The following is a 7,347-nucleotide window of genomic DNA, read 5'->3' on the forward strand; positions in this document are numbered from 1 at the left end:
AGGGGCAGCCTGACAGGACATAGACGCACACGCATGAGGCGGGTTTTAAATTCTCCGATGCTCTCAAATATGGGTGTCTACTTTAAGAGTAGTAGAGCCATTATCGGCCTTTGAGCAGTTCCTGCCGTAGATGGATCTTCGCAGAAAAAATGTCGCCCCTTATCCCCAGACCAGAAGCGGGCCGCTCTCCCAAGTGCGCTTGCCTCCGGGAATAGGCATTTTATTGTTTGATCATTTTATTCATCCAATGAGTGAATATACGCTTATATAAGGTGACCAATCGTCTTCCTTTAGGGAGGACAGTCCTTTTGTAAGTTCCATCTTCCCTCGAAAAATGTCCTCCTACATGTGTTTTTTTTTTTGTATTTTTTCTGAAGTTGGAAAAGGGGGAGGCAGTCAGATTCCCGTATGCGCCAGACGGGGATCTACCCGGCATGCCCACCAGGGGGCGATGCTGTTACAACCAGAGACATTCTAGTGCCTGAGGCAGAGGCCACAGAGCCATCCTCAGCGCCCCAGCCAACTTTGCTCTCGGAGCCTTGGCAGCGAGAGGGGAAGAGAGAGACAGGGAGGAAGGAGAGGGGGAGGGGTGGAGAAGCAGATGGGCGCTTCTCCTGTGTGCCCTGGCCCGGAATCGAACTGGGACTCCTGCATGCCAGGCCCATGCTCTACCACTGAGCCAACTGGCCAGGGCCCATGTGCTCCCTTTTAATTTTGGAAGGCTAATCAGTAAATGTCCGTATTCAGTTGATGCAGTCGATCCACTGCATGTGATGTGACATATTTGTTACCTAAATGAGTACTTTTTTCTTAAAATTAAAAATAGGCATGAAAGCGTAATTACAATATAAAATATTACAAATGTTTTTATTATGCACTTATTATAGTGTATTATTGTCATAATGAATAAAATTTTTCTTTTATTTTTGATGTTCTCTTCAATTTATTTTTGTCCTGCTTTTCATTGTAAAAAGGTGGGTCACCTTACCTTATGGGACCAGCAGAAGCTTAGCACTGTCCTTGAGGGATCTGCAGCTTTACAGTACTTAGTGTTCGTTTCCTAAACGCTCCTGGTTATCCAGGCTACCAGATACAGGCCAGACACTGACCTGGGCTAGCCGTGGATGGCAAAGGGATCACTAAGTCATGACGAGTGATACTACAATTTTCAATTCTTAGCTAAGGCTACTTACTGGCTTCATAAAAGACAACAGCTTCCTCTTCTCAAATTTTAGCAACGGATGCACTGGAGTGACATGACAATTTAAGAGCATCTGTGCCTGCTCCTGACCTAAATAAAAATGGAAGACTTTTTAAACTAATTTCTCTATGGCCCACATTTCTTCATGAAACTAACACTGAATGTCTACTGTGTGTCAGGCTCCATTCGAAGCATGGGGAATGCAATAATGGGCAAAAAGCTCCTCCTGGAGTTTACCTTCTAGTGGAGACCTCAGAGGCTTTTCTGAACACCACATGTAAATAACAGCATCTCTCCACCCTATTTTTCTCTGTAGCACTGTTCACCACATATTGTGCATGGTGGGGCAAAAGTAGGCTTACAGTTGTACGTTCAAGTTTATTCCTCTTATTTTGTATTTTCTATAGGAACTGTAAACCTACCTTTGCTCCACCCTGTATTTACATCGCCGCCCTAGCCACTGCTCCCACTCCCCAACTAGACTGTGAACTCCAGACAGGAACTTGGTTTTGATCCATGCTGCACTTCCAGTGCTTCAAGAGTGCCTGGTATACACAGGGTTTGGCAAAAGTAGGTTTACAGTTGTTGAGTATACAAAACTTTTTTTTCAGCGAGAACAAGAATCAACTTGTACTTGTGTCACTTTAGTTGTTCACTGATTGTTTCTCATGTGCCTGGTGAGGGAGCTTCTAGCTGAGCCAGTGACTACTTCCGCAAGCCAGCAACCATGGGATCACATCGATGACCCCATGATCAAGCCTGCGACCTCAGTTTCAAATCTGGGACCTCAGCATCCCAAAGTTAATGCTCTATCCACTGCACCACCACCAGTCAGGCTACAATTCTTGTATTATTCAATTATTGTATTATTTTCCATACAAATGTAAACCTACTTTTGCCCTTCCCTGTATGATAGGGATTTAACCAATTTGTTGAATAAAATAATTGGGTATCTGCCCTGGCTGGATAACTTGGTTGGTTGCAGCATTGTCCCAAAGTGCATAGATTGCCAGTTTGATCTCCGATCAGGGAACATGCAGGAACATATGGGTGTTCTTCTCTCTGTCTTGCTAAAATCAGTAAATGAAATTTTTAAATAACTGGATATGGAATGAGAAAATCACCACCAAGAATGATTTGGAACTAAGCAACTGGCAGAACTATAGTAATTATAGTGACAAGCCCAGTAGTCTAAACAAGATTAGGATAAAAGTAAGAGAATGAGGCCCTGGCTGGTTTGCTCAGCGGTAGAGCATCAGCCCGTGTGTGGAAGTCCCAGGTTCGATTCCCAGCCAGGGTACACAGGAGAAGCATCCATCTGCTTCTCACCCTTTATCTCTACTTTCTATCTCTCTCTTCCCCTCCAGCAGCCAAGACTCCATTGGACCAAAGTTGGCCCAGGCACTGAGGATGGTTCCATTGTCTCCGCCTCAGGCACTAGAGTGGCTCCGGTTGCAGTAGAGCAACACCCCAGAGGAGCTGAGCATCGCCCCCTGCTGGGCATATCTTGTGGATCCTGGTCAGGCACATGCGGGAGTCTGTCTGCCTGCCTCCCCATCCACTTCTCACTTTGGAAAAATACCAAATGGGGGGGAAGGGGCATGAGAAGGGTGTTGGGTAATATGCAAGTAATAAGTGACATGGATGAGCAACCCTACATGGAATTATTAAATCAATATTCTCAATATTCCTTGTCCTCTTTTGCCCTCATAAATAATTATCTTAAAACCTTCTCCCATTCCCACCTGTTATGAAACAGCACATAATAGTGGCCAGAACAAGTGTCCCTGCAGAACATACTGGGAACCTCCTTCAAGCTGCACTATTAACAGAACTCAACATTCACCTGAGTCATATAGCAAGGTGGGCCCAGGTCAAATGCTACATACGGCTCCCATGAATGTTTTGAGGACAACTTCCCCCTAAAATTAATTTTTCAGAGATCTTTCCATATACATCTTGATAATCTTTTAGGATTTTTTTTAAAATCTTTGAACTGTTGATTGCATTATATGCCCTACACCCACATTTTATATATATATATATATATATATATATATATATATATATATATATATATATATACACACACACACACTTGTCCCTCTTTACTCCCCATTTTCCTATTGACCATTTTTATGTGAAATTTCCCTTTGAGGATGGATCCAGAAAAGCTTCCGACTGTACACAGCTACCTTTTGTTGTTTGAGTAGTGTTCAGAAATATTCCCCTCCACCAATTTGATCTAGGCCCCGTCCTTTGTCTATTCTCTTTCTCTCCTGTTTAATTTATTCACTTCCTAGTACCTTCTCCTCAGTGTGGAGTTCGGTCCCTAATGGGCAGTCTTGTCTTGGCAGGTCTGTTTTGAGATTTCACTGGGCTAAACTACTCGTCTCCATTTCTTACAGTGGGTAATAAGAGGGAAAACCATCAGGTTTCAGCTGGCTGATTCACCTTTTCTCGTCTGTTCAGATGCTACCCCAATTCTTCCTTTTCACATAAAAATCAATACCAGGCAGGTTGGTGTTTTGCCCCATTTACTGACATTTGAGGGCTCACGAGAAAAGCTTGCCACCTAGTTTACTTGCAAATACCATCCACAGTTGTTTGGTTTTGGTATGGAGATGTACTAATACATTATAATCATCATACTATGTTCTGGACCCTCAAGACCAAGAATTTTTTATTTGCCTATACCACACCAGGTATGTTTTCAGTGACTTAGGCAGAAGCTGAGAGCTGGCTTGGACAAGGACTAAAAAGATGTGTATTCAATCTTGTCATGTCCAGTGAACTCCATTAGCCTTGTGATACAAGCCTAAATTTTAGATAAACTCAAATTACTGTAATTATCTTGAATAGGGCAGAACACAATATAACATGCTATCAAGTATACAATAGACTCTCTGACCTTAATCATGAGTTTCATGAGTGACTCTAGATTGGGATATACACGCCTGTCAATATAATTTTAAATTTTAAAAAGAAAAATACCTAGAGGTTTTTCCCTTGTCCTGGCCATGCTTGAAGCCAGGGTAGTAGTAGCACAGTAAACTTATAAACAGAACAGTGTTAACTGAAGATTATACCGCTCTTAAAGGGTCATTAAACTTCTAATTGTTTATTCAAAAATTTCAGATACTAAGACCAAGATTTCCCTTGATATTAAATGTCTCAAATTAAGTTCTGAAAATTTCCTGTCTACTGACAATAAAAATGATTAATGAAAGAATAAAGCCCTACTATATAACAATTTCTAGTGATGTAATTACAAAAATCTAACTTAAATGTTTAGTCTAAAAGCAAAATCTGTTTGAACCTTTAAATAAGTAACATAAAAGCAAGCCTAGGTTGTGCTTACTGTTTGAATCCAAAAAGTCTTAGGTATTTATAACTATTTTTTAATTAAAAAAATTATACTGTAGCTACACCTCTCTAAAAGCAAAAAGGTTGACTGTTGCTTGATTTTTCTGGTTTCATTATTTTTAGATTTGTGAACTGATAAGACTTGGCCATCTGTTTTCTGATAACAATCATATTCACAAGTAGGAATGTCTTGACTCTTGTGAACCACTTAGTTAAAACCTAGAACACAGGAAAAATAATTAAAGGCTGTCCTGCTAGTCTTCTGAGCCATTCCAAACCTTACATCAGTACTACTAGTGTTTCCATTCAATACTTTCCATTTTTAAAATAACACGTACTTTTCTTAACAGGAATCTAAAAAACCTACTTCAGAAAAATGCCAAATAGCCTGACCAGGCAGTGGTGCAGTGGATAGAGCGTCAGACTGGGATGCAGAGGACCCAGGTTCGAGACCCCGAGGTCACCAGCTTGAGTGCGGGCTCATCTGGTGTGAGCAAAGCTCACCAACTTGGACCCAAGGTCCCTGGCTTGAGCAAGGGGTTACTCGGTCTGCTGAAGGCCCATGGTCAAGGCACATATGAGAAAGCAATCAATGAACAACTAAGGTGTCGCAACAAAAAAAAATACTGATGATCGATGCTTCTCATCTCTCTCGGTTCCTGTCTGTCCCTATCTATCTATCCCTCTCTCCGACTCTTGCTCTGTCTCAAAAAAAAGAAAAAAAAAAGTAACCCTGCCTGGGTAAAAAAAAAAAAAAAAAAAAAAAAAAAATTAAAGAAAAATGCCAAATAACTTATTATCTGATAGCTAACAGCAAGTTTTTGTCATCCAAAGATTTGACCCATGTCATAAGGCATATGGCATAAAATAGCAGTAAAGCTGCATTACTGCTACATTTTTTAAAGTTGTGATATGAAATTAGGTTTCAATATCATTATTGGTAACCTCAGCTGGTAACATCCACTTTAATAAGGCAAGCACCTTAAACAGTAGCTTTTAATCCTTTGAGTAGTGAGTTTTTGTCATGCTTGCTGACCCGCGACTTTTTTTTAATGAATTTAGTTCCAGTAACAAGTTTATTAACTTAGCCTGACCAGGTGGTGGCGCAGTGAATAGAGCGTCAGACTGGGATGTGGAAGGACCCAGGTTCGAGACCCCGAGGTTGCCAGCTTGAGCGCAGGCTCATCTGGCTTGAGCCAAACAAAAAAAAAAAAAAGCTCACCAGCTTGGACCCAAGGTCGCTGGCTCGAGCAAGGGGTTACTCGGTCTGCTGAAGGCCCACGGTCAAGGCACATATGAGAAAACAATCAATGAACAACTAAGGAGTCCCAATGAAAAACTGATGATTGATGCTTCTCATCTCTCTCCGTTCTTGTCTGTCTGTCCCTATCTATCCCTCTCTCTGACTCTCTGTCCCTATAAAAATAAATAAATAAATAAACAAGTTTATTAACTTAAAATCATGTTTCATTGATAACCAATTTATGGAAACAACATACATTTGCCTTTTTTTAATGTTGCCTTACACACTTTTAAAATAAATCGATCATACTCTGGATGTTCAGGAGGCACGGGACATACATGAACGTTCATACTACTCAAAGAGTTAATATTGCATATGTAATGCAGGGAATTAGCAAAATTTGTTAAGTTTCAAGTAGCACAACATTCCTGACAGGGAGATATCCATATTCTCCATACTTCTTCTAGAAGCAGAAAATTTCTTGGTTATAAGCTATTTATTCTTTAATACCTGGTTAAATACTAACTCTCTGAGTTATAAGGGTCTATATACCTATGATCACTATCTTAATGGCTCTGGTTCTGTCCTCTAAACATGGACCATGTTAAAATGATATGGTTAGACAAAGTGTGACCAAATAAATGTTCTTCCCTGGTTCTATGACTTGAATTTATCTCTATTCCTCTTCTAAAGAAAAGTCTTTCAAGTACTTAAGACTACTAACACGGACCGTTCGGCGGGCCGCACTAGGTCTACAAAAGGCAACTGTTACGCAACACTTTTCAGTGTCACAAAACGACCAGAAACTGTAGTTCATGGATTAGTCTGCGGGCCGCACAAAATTGTTCGGCGAACCGCATGTGGCCCGCGAGTTTGAGACCCCTGGTCTACAGTAAACATGCCTTATTCACATGATTCTCTCTCCAGCTCCTAGTTCCCTTCTTTATATTAATTTTCTCTTAAAAACATGGCACTCCAAAACACCACACAAAAGGTGGCTTGAGCGATGTATAAAAACATTAACAATCTACTCTTTCTTCATTAGAATCTGAATTCTCTTCTGTTCAGCATTTTAAATGTTTAAATTGAATTAGGTTTCAGCAGCAATAAAGTGGACGTATACTGATTCACTCTCTACATACGCAGATATCAGCTTTCATATATATACTAAAGGGACATTTTTTACATTTCTATACTATGTATACTATACACAACACTAAGTGCTAATAAACATTTACTCTGGCAGAGGACACGTTTAAGCAAAATGAGTTGCCAGCCAAAAAGAATGTGATGCATTCAGTGAGAACAAGATTTTGTAATTTTTTGCTAGGGTGTAAGATTTTAAGATAGATAAGTGAATAAGGAAAGACAAAAAGCAACTCATAGGGAATTCCTTTAGTTCATCTTAACTAAGGTTTAAGCAGCAAGATGACATCAAAAGATGAATTGGTATTCTAAAATCTAGAAATTGTCCACAGAAATCAACTGTATAAAACAAACACAAATATGATCTCAAAATCAGGTAAACAAACAGCTA

The sequence above is a fragment of the Saccopteryx bilineata genome, chromosome 12 (genome assembly GCF_036850765.1).
Source record: "Saccopteryx bilineata isolate mSacBil1 chromosome 12, mSacBil1_pri_phased_curated, whole genome shotgun sequence".
NCBI lineage: Eukaryota > Metazoa > Chordata > Mammalia > Chiroptera > Emballonuridae > Saccopteryx > Saccopteryx bilineata.